At 37.3% G+C, this 26,879-nt stretch overlaps 1 long non-coding RNA gene across 2 annotated transcripts; it reads right to left on the minus strand.

Annotated features, from left to right (window-relative positions):
- Nucleotides 1-21,719: 21,719 nt before the first annotated feature.
- LOC141376046 (uncharacterized) lies at nt 21,720-26,863 on the minus strand. Of its 2 annotated transcripts, none has more exons than XR_015499117.1 (2): nt 26,798-26,863; nt 21,720-22,089 (listed from the first exon to the last, which is right to left on the minus strand). It is a non-coding gene; the product is annotated as an uncharacterized LOC141376046 (long non-coding RNA). The 2 variants fall into 2 exon arrangements; XR_015499116.1 differs by having other exon boundaries at nt 26,645-26,863.
- Between the last annotated feature and the right edge of the window lie 16 nt (nt 26,864-26,879).

The raw sequence follows: 26,879 nt of genomic DNA on the forward strand, positions 1-26,879 counted from the left end.
TTCTCACATCTCAAAGGCTATTGTTGTATATGAATCCCCACCAGCATCAAAAGGATGGCGCTATAATTGGGTAGCTATTGTGTGGTCCGAACCCAGTATTATACGATCAGGTTATGTCGCAAGCTTTTGATTTCAAATGATTAGCGCCACAACTCGGATCATATAGGTGCTTTTAAAGGGGGGCTATTATTTAAAATTCACTTTGCATGGTGTTTGAATACTAATGCACATACACAGCATGCGAACAAACTTTAATGCCAGTCTTTGCTGGTAAAAATACACCCACTTGTTTTTATATATAAATAATCAGCGTAAATCAGAAGCAGATTTCTTGATTTGCTCCAACTGTGACGCCACAAGCCCCGCCCACGCCTGCTGACCAACTGTCCTATTAGAGCGCAGATCAGTCACAATCAGTTTTCGGCTTGTCTTTTGTTGTTTGATTCAGATGAACAGCACAGATAGCAGTACTTTATATTAAGCTGGTGTCATTTTAATAGATGGATGAAGTCAGAATTATTAGCCCCCCTTTGAATTCTTATTTTCCATTTTTTAATATTTCCCAAATGATGTTTAACAGAGCAAGGAAATTTTCACAGTATGTCTGATTATATTTTTTCTTCTGGAGAAAGTCTGATTTGTTTTATTTCGACTATTATTTCAAATTTTCTAACTCGAGTGATTTGCACTCCATGCGTTAAGCGTGTCAAACGCACAAAATGCTCAACTCCTGTTACAAAGGACTGAATATCAATAAAGAATTTTGCACAGAATATAAATTCAGATATTGCAGGAAAAGACATTGTGATGTTTTAAAGAATAGAGATTCAGCTACTCTTTAATGTTCTTATATTTATGAAAAACGTTTGAAGTTCTAAAGCAGCTGTGTCCTTGAAAAAGACGTGGTAGTGCCATTAGAAACTGAATTGGAAATGACCTTATTTTAATATAGTCAGTCGTAAACTGACGTGGGCCGGTTTAAGGCTTGAAACTCCAGGGCTGAAAAGGAGTCCCACTCCGGCCCTGACCCAAACTGAATTTACATAATTATTTTTTTAAGACATAGCTATGCATTTACTCGTAGAAATGAAACAAACTTTGTCATGGAACAGCAGGTACTACACCATTTCCTACTGAATTGTGCAACTCAAAAAAAGTCATGTTTAGGCTTACAACTATCAAACATTTTCAAAATGTTTTACAAAAATTAGTAATAATAACCATGCACAAAAAGCGCAGTCATTATTTGACAATAATAATAAAAAACTTATGGTCACACTTTATTTTAAGGTACAGTTTTTCCTATTAACAAACCATTAACTATGACTTTTAGCTCAATAAACTTCTAATTTTCTTCTTTTTATAGTTATTAGAGTAGTAGTTGTATATTGTGGTTGCTTAGGGATGTTGAATAAGTGTGTGGATGTCGTGCAAAGAGTGGTGGGGGGGGGATGGTTGTTGCGAAGGTCGCCAACTACTCTAGAATGTTTTACACAGTGGATGCCCTTCCAGCTGCAACCCAGTACTGGGAAACACCCGTACATTCTCACATTCACACACACACACACTCATACACTACGTCCAATTTTCATTCATTCATTAATTTTCTTTTCGGCTGAGTCCCCTTATTAATCTGGGATCGCCACAGCGGAATGAACCGCCAACTTATCCAGCATATGTTTTTACGCAGCGGATGCCCTTCCAGCTGCAATCCATCCTTCACACACATACCCTATGAAAAATTTAGCCAACTCAATTCACCTGTACCACAAGTCTTTGGACTTGTGGGGGATACCGGAGCACCTGCAAACAAAGGGAGAACATGCAAACTCAGAAATACCAACTGACCCAGCCGAGGCTCAAACCAGAAACCTTTTTGCTGTGAGGCGAACGTGCTACCCACCTTGCAGCCTAAGGCCAATTTAGCTCATCAATTCACCAATAGCGCATGTGAACTTGTGGGGGAAACCGGAGCACCTGGAGGAAACCCACGCCAACACAGGGAGAACATGCAAACTCCACACAGAAATGCAAACTGGCTCAGCCGGGACTCGAACCAGCGACCTTCTTGCTGTGAGGCGACAGTGCTAACCACAGATCAACGTACTGTATTTAAATCTATTTTATCAAGCAATTATTGCTGCATCTTCCCTCGGGTTAACCTGTGCCGGGTTTGTTTGAACAGGTAATTGAGTGCGCTTTCTCGGCCGAGAGAAACACAGAATCGTCTGAGAGCGCAGGTAAAGCCGGGGCGGCGGGTGGAGAGGGGCTTCAGTTTTAATCGCACCTCCTCGCTCCAAACTTTACCCCACACTCTCCTCATCACGCTGAAGTGGCGGTGAGGGGGGGTGCGAGCGCAGGTCAGCCGTGCTGTGAATAGACCTCATCAGCGAGGCCAGAGATCAAATCCTCACATTACTCGGAGCACAGTCACCTCTACGACCCCGCCAATATCGCACGCCTAACGCAATTATTTGCAATCAGCAAATGTGCGATTCATTATAAAAGATTTCTTACCCCGATATAATTTGCTATTGTTCGGCGGGGGAAAAAGCCACACAAAGGGCCTTTTTAAGTGTTATTGTAGAGAGCGGAGCCCTTTGTTTAAGACACTTTCATATTGCGGCAGTTAAAGTCTGATTAAAGTCTGAAACGGAGAGATGAAAATGAGCCCGTGTAATGTAGCGAGTCTTGCTGGGAAGGAAATGGCTGGTGTTCTCGTACACACACACACACATGCACAGTCTCTCTATTGAACTTGATTTGTAAATAGACTTTTGGGCCGAAAAATCCTACAATTTCAGTGTCACTTTTCCCCCACCGCTATATTTTTCTCCTGATTGTAGGCGAGAGAACTGCTGGGATATAATCAGACGCCGTGTTTACCGGAAAGTTTGTCTTCTCTAAACTGCGACTTGGGATTATATTTAAGAGCGTAAATATCAAAATCTCCCCGACTGTTGTTTCCAAACCTGTAATATTACGTTTTCTTTTCTCAAGAGAAGCCTTTTATTTAAGTGTTCCCTTAAAACGTTCCTTGATATTTGTCTGTATGCTGGAGTCACACGCGGTTTGTCCTTAGCATTTGCTTTGGCATTTGAAATCAGTCCAAAGTAACAAACGGTTCAAAGCGACACAAACTTCCTGCGCAAATTGAATGATTCGCGTCCGTCATGAGGACAGATTAATGGTGGATTTGATGCTGTACGATTAGCAGAGGTTATTGTTGTGCGTTTAAGTTTGAAATTCCGCCGCTTTAGTTTTGCTCATTAACGAGGAACAAATATCTTTCTCATTTGCATATTTCTCAACCTCTATCCATAGGGTTTGTTTTTCTCTCTCTCTCTCTCTTGGAACCTGCACAGACTATCTCCTGCATATCTCTGCCTTCCAGACTGTAATGCAATTATGCGCACTTTTCAAGAAAGCGCTTAATGCGAAGCAATTAAGACTGTTTAAAAAAAGAAAACGTGTTCGTTTTGAGTTCTGAGGGAACTGCTATTTCACAGCCTCATCATATATGGTTAGCATATGATGGCAAATTAATGCTCTGCTGTTTTTACTGCTTGTAACTTTTGATTTGTTGCAACTGGGGCTCACCGGGGAAAAATCTACATTTCTGCAAAGCATACAAGACCTACAGTAGTAATTAGAAATACCCGGTTGATGCGGTTGATGAGGAACCTTAAACATCCACTTTCCATGTTATTTTTAAATGTGAAAAAGCCTTTACCTACTGTTTATTTCTGCTACGATTCTCACAACAATCCTGCTTTTTTTCCTCTAGCATTTAATGTTTTGTTCAACTCTGCACTTGCTAAGTACGGAACCCCAGAAGGGACGTAGTGGAGGAGAAAAAAATTGGCTGGGTGAAAAAAAAAAACAATGGGTGAAAGAAAAAAATGGGTGATAGGAAAATATATATTTCTAAGTTTTTGCTTTCTCTCGCAAAGTTTTGCGTTCCCTCGCAAAAATGCTTTGCGTTCCCTCGCGAAGTTTTGCGTTATCTCGCAAAACTGTTTCTTCACAAACACTTTCTGTTCACTTCACTCACGTAAACCCTCCTGTTTTTGCCGAAATTCTCCCGTATTTTAACATTTTATCCCACTTTCTTTACATTAATACTTTAACCTCTGAACCAGTGAATGCATGTATAAGCGCTGACTGACAGACGCGCTCCATACAATATACTGATCCCAGATCAGCGTCTGTACGCGGCATTGGTAAAATACGGCAAAAACGGGAGGGTTTACGTGAGTGAAGTGAACAGGAAGTGTTTGTGGAGAAACAGTTTTGCGAGGGAACGCAAAACATCTTAGCGAGAGAACGCAAAAACTTATATTTTCCTCCCACCCATTTTTTTTTCTTTCACCCATTTTTTTTTTTACCCAGCCAATTTTTTTCTCCTCCACTACATCCCTTCTGGGGTTCCGTAGCTAAGCGCCCCTATTTTAGAGCATTTTCTGACAAACGACATGCCCAAATAAAATTGTATGTACAGTTAGTCAGAAGTATTCGCCCCCTTTGATTTTTTTTTTTTCTTTTCTTTTTTTTTTTAATATTTCCCAAATTATGTTTAACAGAGCACGGAAATTTTCACAGTACGTCTGATAATATTTTTTCTTCTAGAGTGAGTCTTATTTGTTTTATTTTGGCTAGAATAAAAGCAGTTTTTAATTTTTTAAAAGCCCTTTTGAGGTTAAAATTAAAGCCCTTTTAAGCTACTATTTTTTCCGATTGTCTACAGAACAAACCAGCATTATAACTTACCCAATTACCCTAACCTGCACTCTCAGAAATAAAGGTACAGGAGCTGTCAATGGTGCAGTACCTTTTCAAAAGATACATATTTGTAGCTAAAGAGTCCCACAGTGGTACCTAAAAGGTGCGTATTAGTGACCAAATGTTTCTAAAAAAGTAACTTTGAGGTACCGTTATGGACCCTTCAGGTACAAATATGTACCTTTTGAAAAGGTACTTCCCCAGTGACAGCTCCTGTACCTTTATTTCTAAGAGTGTGTCTTGTTAACCTAATTAACCTAGTTAAGCCTTTAATGTCACTTTAAGCTTTATACAAGTGTCTTGAAAAATATGCAGTATTTGTGACGATTGGGATGCAGTTCAACAGATGATTCATCAGAAAAATCGACCTTCTGACACTTGATCAACTATGTTTTTATTTGTCGCTCCTACAACTGGGATCAACAACAAAACTTTTGTCAGGTAGTGTACTTTCTTGAAGACCAAAATATCTGAGCAATATTAGGAAAAGCATTTGAGACAAACCTGAAACAAACAGTAGAGCCTGATGCTAACAATCCGAATGTTGATCTGCAGAGGACATGCATGAAAAGTTAAGTAAAAAGGTAAATTGCACGTACAAATAAATCTGCCAATTCATTGTCTAAGAACTCTAAAATGGCCTTAGCACCCTTACCGTGCCTGATCTCGTCTGATTTCAGAAGCTAAGCGTGGTTAGGCCTTGTTAATACTTGGATGGAAGACAGTGTGGGAATACCAGGTGCTGTAAGCTTGTTTTCTTTGTTCTGTTCTTTGTTCTCCACCTGGGGATACTCATCCTGAGGCCTCTAGAGATTGTGCAGCACCATTGATGTAATCCAAGAACTGCAACGAGATGATGCCAACCATAGAAGACTTCTAGAGGTCTCCATAATTCTGGACCAGGCCGTATCCTGAGCAGATGCTGTGGCAGTCATGGAGGAGCATGAGACTGATTTCTGAAAGACCCTAGTGACCCACATAGCATTTTTTTTTTTTTTGGCCCAGCTCCGGGCCACACAATAACTTTTCCCTCAACCCAAGTACTGCAAAGAATGACGTTCCTGAAGTGGCCCATAACTGGATTAAAGACAGGGGCGAAACATGGGCCATAACCACCCTTAACTAGCCCTGAACTAGGCCAAAACCAGCCGATTCTCAGCTATAAGTTTATATTTTAACCAGAAACCCCAAAAACTGAGCCATCACCCAGCCTAATGTCACCTAAACAATGTGAACAATCGCTGATCTGGGCCACACACCTTCCATTCACAACTGGCCCAAATGTAGTTTGCCTTCCTGCATGCAGTGCCATCATTGCCATGCATGGCCCACATTCGGCTGGCATTATGCATGCCGGTGCCGACAATACGCCAGCAGTGCCATAACGATGCCACATTTGGGAAAAGACCATTTGCTATGTGGAGACAGACAAGTCTCTGCATTGATACCGTGGGCCAGCCTAAACACCCGCCGGTGACCTACTCACACCTGCAGGTTCTCCAGGATGAACATCCAGTGTTCTCCAGCCTCCGGTGACTAGACTGCAGCTCTGCGCAAGAAGTTTGTCAGAGGAGAATTGGTCGTGCCCGACTGAGCCTGGATTCTCCCAGGTTTTTCCCATCACTTTCATTAGTTGGTGAAGTTTGTTCCTCCACTGTCGCCACTGGCTTGCTTGGTTTGGGACTTGTGGAGCTGCGCATCGATGGATTTGCTCTTCAGTGTTTGGACTCTCAGGCCCCGTTTACACTAGTGCGTTTTAGTTTGAAAACGCATAAGTTTTGCTACGGTTACGCCATCCGTCCACACTACGCCGGAGTTCTCGAGCGCCGAAAACGGAGCGTTTCGAAAACGCTGGAGAGGCCGTTTTCATTCTGAAACGCTGCTGCTCCGTCTCAGTGTGGATGATGGAAAACGGAGACATCTGAAAACGGAGGCGGGGCTGCAGACATTCGCCTCTCTGTTTGGGGCTTTTCCTCAATATTAAGTAGCCTAACACACACAGTTCAGTCCTGCATCTTCTCCGTGTAAGTTCAGACTTCGCAAGTTTGATCAAGGCTGCAGTCTCTTCTTCTCAGTTTGATATGGAAAACAGACTGGACATGGGTAAATCTTCAAAGGGAACAGTGTACTTTATAACTTCATTCACATCACCCTGGCTACGTTGTTTCACTTTCTCAACAATAAAATTAAAACATGATTTAGGGACTGCCTATTTTCATTTTAATATTAGCAACTTAACAGACAGCAGAAATGTTGAGGCGTCGTGCTGCATAATATGAGCGTCATCTTCACTGTGTGGATATTTATAACAAAACGGAGCCTATAACTACTGCCTCCTTTCAATTTCAGTGAAAATACGAAACATACCCTCTCTTTTTCTGAATATCAGTTTTAATAATCGATAATGGCCATTATAAAAGTATAACATACAATAAGTTTATACATTATAGGAAATAAAGGCAAGCGATCAGTCAATATACAGAATAGGCTACGTGGTTACATTAATCATTAACTTATCTTTGCGCTCAGCCAAAACACGTTACCTGAGAACAAGTAATAGATTCCAGTGACCAAGTCAGGGAATATGTCGTTAGATAAAGACAACAAGATGAATGAAATATCACGTTTAATAAATATAGTGAGATTAGATCCAGCGGGAGATGCTTGATGAGAAGTCCGACTAGCAGAGCTCTCATCTGGGTAGACTGGCTGCAGCGCTTGCCCGAGAGTGTGTGTGTGGTTACGTGATGTGCGTTTTCAGCGTTTTGGTGTGGACGGAGAGCTGTTCAGAAATGCTGGGTAAAACACGAGTGTGGACGCGGATCGTTTTCATTCTAAAACGCTGTTTTAAAACTAAAAGCACTAGTGTAAACGGGGCCTCAGTAGTAAAATTTAAACCACACTGAACTGAACTTCACCTCATGTTTTCAGTTTACTAGAACTTCTATGTTAAGCTGCTTTGACACAATCTACATTCCCTACTGAAAAAAACAGCTTAAACCAGCCTAGGTTGGTTGGCTGGTTTTAGCTGGTTGACCAGGCTGGTTTTAGAGGGGTTTTGGCCATTTGGTCTTAGCTGGTCAGGCTGGGAGATGAGCAGCTAAAACCAGCTTGACCAGCTTAGCCAGGCTGGAAGCCCAGCCAAAACCAGCTATGTCCAGCTTAAACCAGCCAGTCAAGCTGGTTTTAGCTGGATTTAGCTGGTCCTTTTCCAGCCTGACCAGCTAAGACCAGGCTGGAAATGGCTGGAAACCCCTCTAAAACCAGCCTGGTCGACCAGCTAAAACCAGCTAACCACCCTAGGCTGGTTTAAGCTGGATTTTTCAGCAGGGTTGTGAAATCGCTAGAGAAATAAAGATGAATTTAATTGAATTGAAAGCCTTAAAAAGTGAAATCTTTGCGCACTAAAGTTTCTTTCATTCCATTATTGATATTTTCATCATGTCTGTGTGCATGAAGTGAAGTTAAATCCACACATCGCTGCAGATGACGGTGTCATGCAGATACCTGAAGCTAAAATGGCTGTGTGTGCGTGTGTGTGTGTGTTCCAGCAGACAAAGAAGCCCAGAGTGTTTGTGCATGTGTGTGAGGGCCCGCTGGTGTGTGTGGGAGGGGACCGCCTGTCAAGAGAGCTCATGGAAAGATAACAATAAATGTCTAATAATGACAGTTAATGAGCTTGATTAAGTTGATTTGTTATGGAAAAAAAAGATGTGAGGGCAGAGGAGAGGCATGTAGGCACCGTAATAAGAGATCCATTTTAATAGATACAAATTCAGTGGGGTTTTGAAACACAATGGGGCTGCATGGAAAATTAGCTGCAAGTACAAAGGGACACTAGATTAATTCTGTCACCGACATATTTCCCGTAATTGCAGCAGCCATCGCGTGTCTGAGTTCACCTGCCGCTTATGACTGTAAGATTTATATTATTTTATTCGCTTTATTTCCCAAGAGAGTGACATCGGGGGGCTAGAAACATAGCCGCCAAGTTTATGCGTTCGTCGTTTATCTTTTTATGGGAAGTTGTAGTTCTGTGACATTTGAAGCGATGTCACATCCTGCTGTGTAATTATGTTTTTTCTTCTTCCTCTAATTCACGGGGACTATTGTATACCTGTTCGTTTTACGTTTTCCAGAGCAACATGAATGAAATCTTTACAATGTAAACAAGTTTCTTTCATTGCATCGCTGCCATTTCCCCAAAGTTTCATTGAAACGGGGTTGAATTGTTTGATAGGTTCCCGTCTACCTTTTGGGAGGATTAATTAGGAGAAACCTGTTGAGAGACATTTCCAATGAGGGTTGAAGATGGAGCGTATTCATCATATTCCCCTACAGCACCATGTGTGTGTGTGTGTTTCTTGTCTCCAGAGGGACTGGTTTAATTGAATACATTAAAGGGCAGGAGAGCTGCAGGCCTTATTTATTTGCTTGCTGTCTCAGACTTGTTTAAATGAGACCCACTGCTGCTCTGCTCCTCTGGGTGATGCTCTCTGGGTAAACAGGCGCGCTGTTTAGCTGCCATCAGTGTCGTGTTCCTGTTATCCGAAATGTTATTTACAAATGTTGCACCCTTGAGCGCGAAACGGCACTCAATGTCAGCCAGTGAAATAATCAAAGCCGCCCTAACCGACTGGAGATCTGTGCCATTTTACAGCAGCAACAGTAAGAATGAGATATTGTAGTCTGTAGGCTCAAATTCACAGCCCAAAAACATTTTCAGACGCACTTTATATTAAATCTCCTTATTATCTGGAATACTTAATATTGATTAGTCGGAGTCGCAACATTCCACATTGTGTTATTCCCAGATAAAGTAATACCAAAGGCACACAGGGGTATTTCAAATCATCTTGACTGTCAGTGCATATGTTTACATCTAAATTTAATATATGCTTGTCTTGGTTTGGTGCGATTTTGTGAATGAATAACGTGCAGGTTAGTGTATGCTCCATTCTGCTATTTTAGCTTCTATCAGCTTTGCCTTTAATTAAAGAATTATAGATTAATTGTATTAATTAATTATTATTAAGAACTATTATGGCTCAGATCAATGTTTTCTGTCTAAGTTTGTAAGTTTTGTGACAAGAATTCTTGTAATAAGTGAGATAAACTACATCCAGTATGGTTGTTTTTACAGAATAAAGCCCTTCAGTCTAACTGTTTTACATGGCTGTCTGAAATACCTGATTCTGATTGGTCAATGTCGCGACAATGTTATTTCCTGATAACAACCTTTAAAACTAATAACACAGGGTATTTTAAATCATCTTGACCATCAGTAAATACGTTGACATCCATATTTAATATATAGTTGTCTGTCATGCTGCTGTTTTTGACTGTTTGGCACCATTTAATGACTGAATAACACACAGGTTAGTGTATACTCCATTCAGCTGTTTTAGTTTCTCTCAGCATTCTGTTTTCATTAAAGCATAAATTTACCATTATGATTCAGATTTGTGGCTACTAGTTTTGTAACAAGTGGGATAAAGTACATTTAGGATGGTTCCTTTCACAGAATAAAGCCCTTCAGTCTTATTCAACTTTTTTACACGACTTGCTAGTGAAATGCTCAGTTTTTCCACTTACACTTACTTTACGTCATGTAAATAGCAAATGCACTGTGGCGCGATGCAACTGGCCCTTAAAGGGAATGGGAGATGAGACTCTGATTGGTTTCTTCTCAAAACACACCTATAACTCATTTAGAAAATAAAATCAACCCTTTTAGATCATACGCCACGACGCAAAGCGGATTTTTCCATCCTTATATTAGCAGAAATGGATTCTGACATGCACTCTATGCATGGACCGTCAAAATAGAGCCCAATATTGTAATCCAATACTTTCAAAAGTAACTTTCCCCAACACTGCTTGAGATAACAAAAAGCTAATATCTTAATAAAAGGTAGACCCTGAGTAAAAATAAAGACAACTTACAAAGAAATGTACTTAAAGTGTGTTAGGACACTTCTGTAAGTACAATAAAATGGCCTTTAATTTCACTGATATTTTATGATCTGCATGTAGAGCTAATTTACGTTTAAGCACACCTTAATACAATTGAGAATTCTTCCCTTTTACAAGGGATGTAAACTATTCCTTCAACTGAACTGTTGTTTTGTTTTCCTCTTCTCTTTTTTTTTTTAACGAGACAGTAAAGTGTCAGCGATTACTGATGTATCTGTTTATTCGCTTATTGTTAACGACAAAAAAAAATAAAGTCTTCAAGGGCTAATTAAAAGTGGTAAAATTAAAAGTTTTGCAGGAAAGTGGAGCGCTGTGGAATGGCTGATTTGTGTTTTATCACGAGGTCATAATTCACCGCTGTCCTCCTACGGTCCGCCACATTTATCACCCCTCAACACAAAACACAGCCAAGCAAACGCATGCATATAAACACCCTCATCCGCCATCCATCTCGGAGCCGCAAATTAATGCACGCCACAGCACGTTATGCCTCATTTTTGTCATTTTCTAGTCCACTGAATGTGTTGTACTTTTGTGGAACGGCAGACTCTTTTGACAGGTGATTCACACGTTTGAGGGCCTGATTCTGAGGGTTTTGTGTGGGCTGTTGAAACGAAGCTAATCATGCCTTTATTTCTAGAGAAGGTGAGCGAGGAACGGCTTGTTCTTTACCTTTCGGTGGGTCCCAAATATCATCTCTATCTCTAATCACAGGCATTGACTTTCCGTCGAACATCTAAATGTAAAGCAGAACTTGATTTTTGTCCATCAGGAATTGATTGGCTTGTGAAAAGTGGGCGTTCCATACCATAAGACCTGTGGGTCTCTGAGGGTTCGCGCGCTGATTGTGGAGTGGAAAATTGGTCCCGGGCATTTCGTCGTATCCCAGCGGTATAATGCTATTTTTATTTTTCAATTCTTAATGGGTGTTATTGGCGTAACCTTCATTATATTAACACTCGCTCTTTTAGTGTATTAGCGCACTAACTTTCAATCAACACTACGTTACTTGCAATTGATTTAGTTATTGGTAGGCCCAAGTGGAATCTCTCATGTGGAGTTATGAGGCCTTGATTCAATCTATACATGTATGCGAATGTGCACTGAGACAAACATGTCATGACAAAAAGCCAAGACGACACATTTTTTACTCATTTTACTAAGTTTTCAACTACTTTTAAGTTAGTTAAAGTGTAACTTAACATTTTTTTACTCAGCTTGATTGATGAAAGTAGATGACTAGAAAAGTTCATTTGAATCAACTAAAAATTTGGTAACACTTTACAATAAGGTTCATTAGTTAATGCATTTACTAACATGAACTAATCATCAACAACACTTGTACAGCATTTCATTAATTTTCTTGCCGGCTTAGTCTCTTTATTAATCCGGGGTCGCCACAGCAGAATGAACCGCCAACTTATCCAGCAGATATTTACGCAGCGGATGCCCTTCCAGCCACAACCCATCTCTGGGAAACATTCACACACACATTCACACACACACTCATTCACTGAGGACAATTTAGCCTACCCAATTCACCTGTACAGCATGTCTTTGGACTGTGGGGGAAACCGGAGCACCCGGAGGAAACCCACGCGAAGGAGAACATGCAAACTCCACACAGAAACACCAACTGAGCCAAGGTTCGAACCAGCGACCCAGCGACCTTCTTGCTGTGAGGCAACAGGACTACCTACTGCGACACTGCCTCGACCTATGCAGCATTTATTAATCATAATTGAACATTTACCAATGCATTATTAATATCCAAGTTCATGCTTATTAATATTCGTTAATGCACCATGAGTTAACATGAACTAACAATGAACTACTGTATTTTCACTAACGTTAACTAACATGAACAAATACAGTAGTAGATGTATTGTTCATTGATTGTTCATATTAGTAAATGCATTAATTAACATTAATTAATGAACCTTATTGTAAAGTGTAACCAAAAATGTAAAGACATTTTTTTTTTCACGGTTTTGCCTGTGTAAATATATATATATATATATATATATATATATATATATATATATATATATATATATATATATATATATATATATATATATATATATATATATATATATATATATGAAGAGATCAGATGCAAAACCCTCTAAATCCATCAGACCTCTTTTCTTGTAAATGAACAGGCACCCCTGATTAGGTTCAGAAGTTTCCTTTTATATGTAATGATAAGGTTTTTTGCTAGTAAATAGTTAAAAAAAAAAAAAAGTAACATTTTCTTTTGCGTCAAAACCAGCTAAATCCATTTGCACTTTTTTTTTTGCAATAACCTCTAAATCCACCTATTGGACAGTGTAATTAGATGAAAAATCACTAAAAATGCCATTATAAATAATTTTACCAAACATAAAAACCCATTACGCAAACCACCAAAAATACATGAATCTGTCAAGTAAGTGGCGGATCATTCCTTCTGATAAACCAGGGATAAAGCAGAAGGAAATGAATGGATCTGTAAAAGATCCATGAAAATCTGTAAAGTAAGTTTATTAATTAATAACTCTTACCAATCTGTTGTCATTTAAGATATTTGGGATTTAGGTTTTAAGTAAGCAGAGAAAAGTAAACATTGCAAACATTGTAAGCTAAGCTTGGTATTTCTCAGTTCCCAAAAAAGTAGCTCTGGGCACACATTTCCAAAAGTTCTGTGAATATTCCCTGTTATCTAAGATCCTTTAACTCTTTGATTTTTTTCAATAAACACAAATAGATATTCTTATACTTTATTTACAGACACATTGCCAAGTTTACCAGAACACTTAATAATAAAAATAAAAATAATAATATTAATAATAATCCAACATTTCTCAGTCTGACTAATTCAAAGTGTTCTTTTAAATGTGCCCGGAGTTTGATCTGACTAAAAGTATGAAACCTGCCTTATCTTCTCTGTAAGAGGCCTTTGAACATGAGCGCTAGAGTCCACACTTTCCTCTGTGTGTGTGTGTGTGTGTGTGTGTGTGTGTGTGTGTGTGTGTGTGTGTGTGTAAAACAGCGCAATTTAAAGATCACATCCTTTTTGCTGTGGAAACAGTGGGCAGTTTCAGGAATGAACTTGGTGATTAGGAGGAAAAGTGTGACGCATTTATACGGCGAGTGTGTTTGATAATGAATAAAGATTCGAGCTTTAGAGACGAATTTGAATTTTTTATTTTTTTTCGGTGCGACTGCGGCTAATGTAGGCAGCGTTTAATCACCCTCAGTGACAGCGGCGAGTGCCTTCATTTAACCTTGAGTGAAGATCATGAATTCTAACGCTTTTAATTGGATACATCATTTAACTGAAGGAATGGAGCAAATTTGGCGCGATTCAAAGCGCTGTGATTGACAGGCAGGGGCAGTAAGGCCTGGCACAATTAAAGAATATCTGTACGCACTGCCCTTGTCACCACACACACACACACAAGCGATACAGCTCTGTTTGATCAGCCGAATGCCAACATTACTAACCTCACCTTGTTTTGAAAGGTGCTGAAACCTAAGAACACAGGTGGAGGACTTTCAAGACAAGACACACACGCATGGGGGGTTTTCATGTTTTAGGGGGACTTTCGACAAACGGCAGGGTTTTCATACTGTGCAGACAGTAGCCTCAAACTTCACTAAAAACATTCTGCATTTTCACTTTTTTTTCAAAATACATCATTCTGTGTGATTATTCTGAAAAATAACTGGCATTGCTATACTAATGGGGACATTTGAAGAGTTTCTTCCAAAATTAAACTTTTTGGTTTAGTAATTTCACTTTTATGGCAAAAAAAAACACACTACCTGACAATAGTCTTGTCACCTATCCGAATTTTAGGAATAACAACTTGACTTCTAGTTGATCATTTGGCATCAGAAGAGGCTTATAAGAAAGGCAAAGGCCTCTAGATCTGTGTTTCCAGCCTGATCTCATGAGGAAACGTAAGTATTTTACGTTTTGTCCTTTTAGTGGCTAATTCGTACGAGTTCAGTCGTGCGAAAATGTACAATTTTAAAAAGGAGGTGTGGCACCTAACCCCACCCCTAACCCAACCATCATGGGGTGATGAGCAAATCGTACTAAACTGTACGAATTAGCTCGTACGAATTTATACGAATTAGCCACTAAATCAAAACATTACGAATTGCCGTGAGATTGTGTTGGTGTTTCTCAAGTCGTGGGTCGGGAACCTTTTCCCAGCAGCTTGACCTTCTTTGCTTTCAGGAGCTTTGATGTGGAGGCTGAAGTATGACAAGAAATTTGCCCTCTCCTGTGGTTTGTAATGTAATGGGCAGCACAATTGTCTTGATACCTCAGGCTGTTGATGTTGCAGATCTCTCGCACGCCCCCATACTGAATGTAACCCCAAACCATGATTTTTACTTAACCAAACTTGATTGGAAGCTTGGGTTCATGTGGATTCCAGTAGGTCTTCTGCAGTATTAGTGATGATTGGGATGCAGCTCAACAGATGATTCACCTGAGAAATCTGCCACTTTTCCAAATGATCAACTAGAAGTCAAGTTATTATTTGTTGCTCTTACAACTGGGACTGGCAAGACTTTTGTCAGGTAGTGTACACTGCATTTTCTCCTCTAAATAATAATTTTGTTTGCCTATCTATAAAAGCTGACATGACTTGCAGCATTTCTTATTTGCCCTGTTTTGTGCTGCATTCAGACCAGGCGCAGGTCACGATCCACCGCTCCAGAAGCGCAGCGTTCAGCTATTTACCCTCCTCACATCACTCCTAATTGAAATGTTTTTTAATCGGTGCGCGTTTTTCCTGGAAGTCTGACTGTAATGACTTTGTCTTTGGCCCTTGCGCAGACAGTTGCCCCAGCGAAAAGTCCAAAAACTGTGTCAGGCGGCTGACGGTGAAATGTGTTTCCAGACGCCTAATTGTTTTCTTGCCTCTGAGAGAGGAGAGATTAATGTCTGCTCCTCTGTGACAGAAGCTAACCAGCCAGAGCATGTTTGCTTAAAGAATCAAGCTCCAGGGTGTAATTTGATCTTTTTGCAATTACATTTTTTTTTCTTTTTCCTGTGACAATTTTTAATGTATTATTTAAATGATTTTAGCTCTGGGATATATTAGGGTTTTTTTAAACAATGCGTTACTTCTGGGATTTCGGCAGAATGCAGTTCAGTCAGTCAACATCGCGTGGATCTACAGCTTTCGGTTTTCCTCAGTTTGGATTGTCAAGTAGCTCGATTCAGTTTAAGTTTATTTGTGTGCCGCTTTTTCATAATACTTATAGTTCCAAAGCTGCTTTTAAAAAGACATGATATTTCTTGACAATCAATCCCAAAATTGTATTTTGTGAGAAAACTCTTCAAGAAAAAGGTACAAAAGCTGAGTCTTTTTCAAAAGGTACATTTTCATGCCTAAAGGGTTCAGAATAGCAACATAAAAATACATATTATTACTAGTGCTGTCAAATTAACGTGCTGTCCATTGCAGTTTTTCTCAGTGGCTTTTGGTGCATTTCTCACTACACTATTTACATTTGCACAACAGTTAATGCATTGCTCAAAACAATTAGTCATTTGTGCACGTCATAGTAGCAGTTTCTCATTCCTTCCAACAAATTGCAAATGCTTTTGGACATGCATCATTTGCTTTCATACAACTAATAGTGCTCATTTCATTACTTGAATCATTACAGACAAAAATGTTGAACTAGTTGTCAAAATCTGTCAAGCAAATTTTATTTAAAAAATTTAATCTTTATTTCAACCCGGGCTCATTGTGGAAACGTAGCCCCTTTGACGTTTCTGCAGATTGCGATATACGTCCCTGGAGGTACATATTCGAGCAGTTTTTGTTTTCGCCGTTCGCACCCACGCTGTTCTTGCGTGAAAAGCCGCCGGAGGCCGCTGTGGAGCGACCGTCCATCCGGCTGACTGGCTGAACGACTGAACGATCGACCGGCCAATCGGCCGACCCGGCCGCCCTCCTCTTCCTCCTTCCCTAAACCCAAGCGACGGTTTGCAAAAGCCGTCCAGCCCTCGTCTTTGATTTCGACCGCATTTTCGGATCTCGCCGCGTTCTCGCCCTTATTTTTTGGATTCTGTTTTTCATCTTACCTAATTTCTGGAACCGCTCTTCCCCGGACTCGTTCCCGGTCGTCCTCATGGCCGGCTCCTCCTCCTCCGGGCCTCCGCTCCGCCGATGTAACGCTGCGAGCTAAGCGGACAAACTGGTTGCGGCAGGAAAGCCCTCCACACGGAGGTGAGCCGTCAGCCGGTGAGCGCAAAGAGGAGGAGCGGAGCGGCGTCACACCGCCCCGTTGCGTTCGCTCGAAAAAAAAACTAAACGCAGCCATACGTACCTCCGGCCACGTAAATTGCGGTCTCCAGAATTGTCCCCGTGTCACGGTTGCAGGTTTGTGCGCTCTTCCGGAGTGTCTGTTTGATCATGTGGGTTTGTTTTGTTTTTGTTGCCCAAGTGTATTTGTTTTGGTCACGTGTTTTGACAGCACTGAGTTGGATTGATTAGTTCGCCAGCTGATGCTCATTATCATGCCTATATATGTGCGACCTTTTCTTGTGTTTTCTTGTCAGTTCATTACGTGTGCTTATGTGTCCATTTGTCTGTGCTCAGGACCGTGCAGAGTTACCACCGGACCCTGTTTTCCCGTCTAATCCCTGCTCTGGTTTCTCCTAGCCCTAGCACCGCACTCTTTTGTTACAGTTATCTCGACTGTGTCAATAAATATTTTCTTTTACTTGCACTTTGATCCATCTGGACATTCTTTGTACGTGACTGCGTGGGGCTACGTTTCCAGGATGAGCTTGGGTTGCTTTAATTTCCTGAAAATGTCTTTTAAATCGAACAATTTGATGATTGATCTACAGACCTGTGTAAGTCGTAGGCTCAGTTCTAACATGTTCTGCAATTTTCTGTTATTCATTTCAATTCAATTTATTTAGAAAGCACTTTAAAACAACACAGTTGACCAACAAAGAGTACAACAAACTTTAAAATACAAATAAATAAACATAAAATGTCAACATCTCACGCTGTGCTAAAAGCCCAATTGAACAAGTGGGTTTTAAGAAGAGGTTTAAAAACAGTGATGGAAGAGGCTTGTCTAATATACAACGGCAGCTCATTCCACAATTTTGGTGCAGCCACAGCAAAAGCCCGATCCCCTCTGAGCTTTCAACTGGTCCTGGGCACACCCAGGCGGAGCTGGTCGGCTGACCTGAGCGAACGAGAAGGTGTGTAGGGACAAAGAAGCTCAGAGAGGTAAAGGGGTCCAGCACCATTCAGACACTTAAAAACAAATTTTAAACAAAAAGTAACTTAAAATGGATCCTGAAGTGCACGAGCAGCCAGTGAAGGGAAGATAAAATCGGGGTGATGTGCTCGTATTTGTGTGTGCCACACACTTAAAAGAAGTGCACTTAAAAGAAGTGCAGCTGCATTCTGAACCAGTTGCAGTCGAGAGATCGAAGACTGACTCACCCCAAAATAAGGAGCATCGCAGCAGTCCAAGTGGGAGGTGATAAAATCATGGATTACTGTTTCAAAGTGCTTGTGCATTTAAGCGTGCTTAATTTTGGCCAGTTGTCGTAAGTGAAAGAAGCTAGAGCGAACAACAGACCGAATCTGACTTTCAAGCTTTAGTTCAGGATCTATTTTAGTTGTGCACATCATGTGTGTTGTAAATAAGGGTGTATTTATTCTTTTGCACAATGCTGTGAATAAGAATTGCAACGAGCAAATGCAGTAAACATGTGAAACATACATATTCAGGGTCTTGTACTCAGATAACTCACTCAATGCAGTGATGTCTAACTTTACTGTAGTTTTCAAATGGCTGTGCAAATAGTATATAGTGCTGTCTTGAGCATTTTCAGGACGTGTCACCAACATCTGACTTTTTTTGCATTGAAAAAATGTAGAGAGTAAACTGTCATGATGAAAACACAACAGAGCCATTTGACTATCTTGTTCATAAACAATGGTGTCAGGACTTTTCATCTTGATGACACTGACACTTTAATTGACATTAATACTTGCTTTTGAGGAATGAACTATCCATTTTGAGCAAGTGACACGCTTCTGCAGGTTATCAGCTAGGTTTTGCAGTTTTTTGAGAAATGCATGAACTGTTGTGCAGAAATGCACTAGTGTTGTGAGAAACACACCAAAGCGACTGAGAAAAACTGTAATTGTATTTATTGTTTAAAATGTTTGTTTATATTTATATGTATATAATAAATGTGTATATACACTGTAAATAAAATCCATAATTTTACAATTTATTTCCGGCAGCTGGCGGTGGATATATATATATATATTTGTACTCCTTGTTCAAGCTCTTGTTCTCTCCAAACTGGATTACCGCAACTCTCTACTAGCTGGGCTTCCAGCTAACTCTATCAAGCCTCTTCAACTGCTCCAGAACGCAGCAGCACGAGTGGTCTTCAATGAACCTAAACGAGCACATGTCACTCCGCTGCTCATGCGTTTGCACTGGCTGCCAGTTGCTGCTCGCATCAAATTCAAAGCTCTGATGTTTGCCTACAAAGTGACTTCTGGCTTTGCTCCTTCTTATCTGCTCTCACTTCTGCAGATCTATGTGCCCTCCAGAAACTTGCGTTCTGTGAATGAACGTCGCCTCGTGGTTCCATCCCAAAGAGGGAAGAAATCACTTTTGCGAACGCTCACGCTCAATCTGCCCAGTTGGTGGAACGAACTCCCTAACTGCATCAGAACAGCAGAGTCACTCGCTATTTTCAAGAAACGACTAAAAACTCAACTATTTAGTCTCCACTACACTTCCTAATCTGCAATTGCCTCTCTGAATATCACACTAACTGTACCCAAAAAAATAAAAAAAATAAAAAAAATAAATACTAATACTACTAATACTTTCCTTCTTAGACTTTACACACCTGAAACTTGCCTATAGCACTTATTCATTGTTGCTCTTAGTTGTGTAAGTTGCTTCCTTGTCCTCATTTGTAAGTCGCTTTGGATAAAAGCGTCTGCTAAATGACTAAATGTAAATGTAAATATATATATACATATATATATATATATATATATATACACACATATATATATATATATATATATATATATATATATATATATATATATATATATATATATATATATATATATATATATATACATACATATATATATATATATATATATATATATATATATATATATATACATACATATATATATATATATATATATATATATATATATATATATATATATATATATATATATATATAGCTATAGATGGATGAACGGACGGATGGACAGACAGACGGACAGACAGACATTGTTCTCTCGAATTATTGTCTTGTAGTTGTCTCTATCAAATGTCTGCAGGATGATGAAGAGCTCCAGCTTGTTGTTCCGGTATAATGAGCACAAACGCTTCACTTCAGCACTTCAGACTGAATCAAACACACAATACTGAAGGACAATCAAATCATTAGATTCATTGAGGAACATTCATTCCTTCATTTAATTTAATATAATTGAGTATTACTGTCTCTGCAACAGTGTCAGGTCAAATTTAATGGTCCTGATTCATCACGCTATGGAAAAAGGACAAGAACAGAACATTCAAAAGATAACTTCTGTGAATAGATTAACACTTCCTCTGATTAAAAGAGTCATTTTACAGCATTAAAGAGTGCTGTAATCATTTCTGTCTTACACTGGGAAAGAAGCTTTTTACAAGGGAGTTTAAAATGCGCTGACTGTGATGCAGGAGTGGAGAACCTGCCTGAGCTCCAGCTGAACACACACACTGTCACTGACACCAACACACCTACAGTACAACACACCTCCTAAAAGAAGAAAAGGCTGATTTTTTAATGACTGGAAATTATTATAATCCGATTGTTACAAAAATAGCTATAAAATAATGTTTTATTAAAAAAAATAAAATAATAATATATATATATATATATATATATATATATATATATATATATATATATATATATATATATATATATATATATATATATATATATATAGTACACAAAGTGGCGCTAATAGATTTACTATTTAAACAATGAAACAGGAAAATTAGGGTTGTGCTGGTCTGAAAATTGCACCAAACACGCATACCTGTCAACACTCTCGTTTTTCCCGGGAGTCTCCCGTATTTTAGACCCATCTCCTGTAAATTTCATCTTCCCCCCCATCCCCCCTGCTACTCAGCTTTTTGGTACAGCCCGGCCAGCTTTTTGGTACGCGCCACCTCCATCTCCGTATACAACTACTGTATACTGAAGCCAAATCTGAAGCTAATCTAACAAAATAACTTACAATAACGGCCCAAAAACTAGCACACCCAAAATTTATGTTATAGAAAACTATTAAATACAAATTTTAAAAATAGAAAAAAATCAAGAGAAGCAAAACATTTTTTAAATTTAGTAGAAATTTTGTAGGTTGTAATTTTATTTTTTATTTTTTTGCAATATTTTGGTTGAATTTAATTGTACTACCATTCAATTTCTAAATATGTTTGGTGCACTAAAATATTATTTTAATAAATATATCTGTTTAATTTGTTTTGGTTTAAATGCACTAAAATATATTCACTGATATATATATATATATATATATATATATATATATATATATATATATATATATATATAACATATATTATGTGTGTGTGTGTGTGTGTATATATATACATACAGGTGAAGTCAGAATTATTAGCCCCCCTGAATTATTATATATATATATATATATATATATATATATATATATATATATATATATATATATATATATATATATATATATATATATATATATATATATATTTTTTTTTTTTTTTTTTTGGACATATATATATATATATACATATATATATATATATATATATATATATATATATATATATATATATATATATATATATATATATATATATATATATATTATTAATTTTTATTTGTGCAATTCTGTTATGTTTATTCAAAAGTCCAATAAATATTCAGTCAACAAAATAAAAGAAATGAAGAGGATTTGCCATTTCCTTGTTTGTTTTCCCACAATCCTCCTCAAATGTGATGTTTATATGAATGAAGGCCTCTGGCGTGAGCCGAGTGGTGTAATGAACTGAGCTGAATTGTGTGTTACAGGTTATGAGAGAGCAGATTAATGAGCTAAAAACTAATGAAGCTTACGAGTGGCTCCACATCACAGCCGAGAGACTCTCTGTTCCGGATCAGCTCCATAAAACCCGTCCATTTCCCCCGCTCGCTCTCTCTCTCTCTCTATCTATCTCTCCTCCTGCAGAACGTCCAGATTCAGCCTAAAAACACACACAAATACAAATGCTTCGTTTTTTGCCATTGCCACTAATCATGTACCCATTCAGTTTGTTGTTCTTCAGAAGGTTAACTTCACTACTTTACTCTCATTTACACTAATTCAGGTTACACCACTGATCTACAGTAGCGCATCAGATTGATTAATAATAACCATCATCCATTCCTAAGTTTAATTGCTGTGAAACTGATGATGATATTTTACGCGACCGAGCATCTGGCACGCAGAACTCCATATTAAACATGCTTTGTGTTATATTCTTCATTTATCTTAAAGAAATAAATGTATATTTTTATGTTTGAAAGCATACAGCAGATTCCTTCATTATTATTATATTAACCATGCTTTTTTCATAGTAAAAATATAATAATTATGTTTTGTTTACCATTTGTATAACTGTAGTTTTACTACAAATACCATGGTTAAGCTATAGTTAGTGTTGCAAAACCATGGCTGAATTGTGGTTGCTAAAGTTTAACTATAACCATGTTTTTTCAGATTAATTCGTTGTAAAAACACACTTAAAACGTGACTTTTGCTGCTTGTCCGAACTATTTATTTAAAATGAGTAGAAACAACGCAATTCTTACATTTTTTTAGGGAACAACCTAATTGTCTTATGTTCAATAATTGTCTTGTGTTCAATATCTTACAGAATTCGTTTAATATGTTTGAAAGGACACAGCAAATTCCTTGTGAAGTTAACCAAGGTTTAGTTATAGCAAAACTATATGTTTTGGTGCATTGTTTACCATATGTATAACTGTAGTTTTACTACAAATACCATGGTTAAGCTATAGTTAGTGTTGCAAGACAATGGCTGAATTGTTGTTACTATAGTTTAACTATACAATAACTGTGGTTTTTTGGATTAATTTGTGGTAAAATCACATTCAAAACATGTCTTTTGCTGCTTATTCAAACTACTTATGCAAAGTGAGTTGAATCAACACAATTTTTAAGATTTTTTTTGGGACAACTTAATTGTTTTATGTTCAATCCATTTAAATTTGTCAAAACTATTAAGTTAACTTAATTTGTGTTGGGACAACATTAATGAAGTGTGTGAAACCCAGCTATTTTTTTTACAGTCCATTGTTAAATTTCACAAGGGATAATCTAATAAAAAAAGGGTTTTTGTAGTACTAAAACAAGAAGACGTAATTGTTATCCACAAGATATAAATATTTCAAACACAAATAGTCCTCATATATCTTAAAGAATTAATTTTATGTGTATGTTTGAAAGTACACAGCAGATTCATTCAAAAAATGTAACTGTTTTTGAGCATTGTTTACCATATATATATAACCATAGCTTTACTACAAATACGATGGTTAAGCTATAGTTAGTGTTGCAAAACTATGGCTGAATATAGTTTAACTACAACAACCATGTTTTTTTTTTGGGATAAATTTGTGGTAAAACCACACTAAAACCAGGACTTTAGCTGCTTATCCGAATGATTCATTTAAAATGAGTTAAAATAACACAATTCATATGTTTTTTTTTAGACAACTTAATTGTTTTATGTTCAGTCCACTTAAATTTGTTAAAACTATTAAGTTAGCTTAATCGATTTGTATTGGGACAACATGAAGGAATTGTGTGGAACTCAGCATTTTTTACAGTCCATTGTTAAATTTGACAAGGGATAATCTAATAAATAAAGCGTTTATTATAGTACTAAACAAGAAGACATCATTGTTATCCACAATATATAAATACTTTAAACACGAATAGTCCTCTAACCATGGCATGTTTTTTATATTATTTAATGAATATATAGTGCAAAAATAATCGGAGTATTCTTCATATATCTTACAGAATTAATGTAATAATTATATGTTTGGAAGTACACCACAAATTCCTTGTGAAATTAACCATCTTTCTGTTATAGTAAAACTGTAGCAACTATGTTTTGGTGCATTTTACCATATGTATAACTGTAGTTTTACCACAAATACCATGGTTAAGCTATAGTTAGTAATGCAAAACTATGGCTGAATATAGTTTAATTACAAATAACCTTATTTTTTTGGATAAATTTGTGGAAAAAACACACTCAACATGACTTTTGCTGCTTGTTCGAACTATTTATTTAAAATGATGTCACAATTCTTAAGGTTTTTGGGGACAACTTAATTGTTTTATGTTCAGTCCACTTAAATTTGTTAAAACTATTAAGTTAGCTTAATCGATTTGTATTGGGAAAACATGAAGGAATTGTGTGGAACACAGCATTTTTTACAGTCCATTGTTAAATTTGACAAGGGATAATCTAATAAATAAAGCATTTATTATAGTACTAAACAAGAAGACATCATTGTTATCCACAATATATAAATACTTTAAACACGAATAGTCCTCTAACCATGGCATGTTTTTTTAATTATTTAATGAATATATAGTGCAAAAATAATCTGAGTATTCCTCATATATCTTACAGAATTAACGTAATAATTATATGTTTGGAAGTACACCACAAATTCCTTGTGAAATTAACCATCTTTCTGTTATAGTAAAACTGTAGCAACTATGTTTTGGTGCATTTTACCATATGTATAACTGTAATTTTACCACAAATACCATGGTTAAGCTGTAGTTAGTAATGCAAAACTATGGCTGAATATAGTTTAGTTACAAATAACCTTATTTTTTTGGATAAATTTGTGGAAAAAACACACCCAACATGACTTTTGCTGCTTGTTCGAACTATTTATTTAAAATGAGTTGAATCAACACAATGCTTATGTTTTTTTGGACAACTTAATTGTTTATCATGTATATTCATAGTTTTAGTATACCATGTTTAAGCTAGTCTAGCAAAACTATGGCGGAATATAGTCCGACTACAATAACCATGCTTTTTTTTTTGGATACATTTGTGGTAAAAACACACTCAAAAAATGACTTTAGCTGCATGTTCAAACTATTTATTTAAAATGAGTTGAATCAACACAAATCTTAGTTTTTTTTTGACAACTTAATTGTTTTGTGTTCAATCCACTTAAATTTGTCAAAACTATTAAGTTAATTTAATCGATTTGTGTTAGGACAACATGAAGGAATTGTGTGGACAATTCAGCAGTTTTTTTACAGTCCATTGTTAAATTTCACATGGGATAATCCAATAAACAAAGCGTTTTTTTTTTTTTTGTACTAAACAAGATGACATAATTGTTATCCACAAGATATAAATACTCAAAACATGAATAGTCATCTAACCATGACATGTTTTAATATTCTTTAACGAATTTACACATATAGTGCAGAAATAATAAGAGTATTCCTCATATATCTTACAAAATTCATTTAATATTTGTATGTTTGAAAGTACACAGCAAATGTCTAGTGAAATTAGCCAAGGTTTGTTTTAGTAAAAATGTAGTAGCAATATTTGGTGCATTGTTTATATCATAGTTTTAATATACCATGTTTAAGCTAGTCTTGCAAAGCTATGGCGGAATATAGTCCGACTACAATAACCATGCTTTTTTTGATAAATTTGTGGTAAAAAAAAACACTCAAAACATGACTTTAGCTGCTTGTTCAAACTATTTATTTAAAATGAGTTCACAGTTCTTAAGGTTTTTGGGGACAACTTAATTGTTTTATGTTTAGTCCACTTAAATTAGTTAAAACTATTAAGTTAGCTGAATCAATTTGTGTTGGGACAACATGAATGAATTGTGCGGAACCCTGTATTGGTGCAATGGTTACCAGGTTGCAAAACTATGGCTGAATTGGGGTTAGTTTACCCACAATACCCATGGATTTTCAGATTAATTTGTAGTAAAAACACGGTTAATTTTCCAAAGGTATAATCTAATGTACCAACTTTTTTTTGTTCAAAACAAGATGATTTAATAGTTATCCATAACATATAAACATTTCAAACATTACAAGTTTTAACTTTATATATTAAATGAATCTACACATATACTACAGAAATAATAAGAATACTATTTTTAATAACACAACATTGTCATTATTGCTATTACATTGCATTTTGAGCTAAAACTGGCTAGCCCTTTTGATTAAATTAACCATGGATTTACCACAAATAAACATGTTTTAGTAGTAAACCAGGACAACCACAAATTAAAAATAGTTTTGCTACATTATCCACAATTTATCGATATTTAAATCATGGTTAACATAATTTTACTACACCACAATGGTTCCTTTTCTTAAATGAGGTAAAATCATATTAGCAGCCACTAACTATCAATGTACACAGTCAAATAGTGTAAATGTTTTTAAAGTCATATTTACATGTGATTTCAGGCCGTATATTCAAAGTACCATGGTAAACAATATAGGGAGCATGTCATAAGTTGTCACTGAATGACTGTGCAAATATAAAACCAACTTTACCTCATTATTTTCTTAAGGGATATGAATACTAATTTAAACTATCTTGTCTAATAAACGACAACAATATACTCGAAACCATACTTTTATAAAGCGGCTAAAAATCTATAATTTCTGTACTCTTAAAAAACGACAGGCGTGTATTGTTTTGCTTCACTTACAAGTTTTGTCATTGTGTTCTTCCCCCTAGTAAACACACCACCACCACAGTGGGTTGTCATTGACCAGCGAGCTGTCTGGCGTAAAATATCGTTTCCCTTTTTGGCGCTCGACGCTCTTGGTCGATGATATAATTTTAGACTACACATACTCACACATTTCAGACTTTAATATGAGGGTTTAAATGTCCACCACAGTCCAGCAGCTCTCTCGGCGAGTTTGTTTTTGTATCTGCAT

This window comes from Danio rerio, chromosome 9 (assembly GCF_052040795.2).
Source record: "Danio rerio strain M-AB ecotype USA chromosome 9, GRCz13ab, whole genome shotgun sequence".
NCBI lineage: Eukaryota > Metazoa > Chordata > Actinopteri > Cypriniformes > Danionidae > Danio > Danio rerio.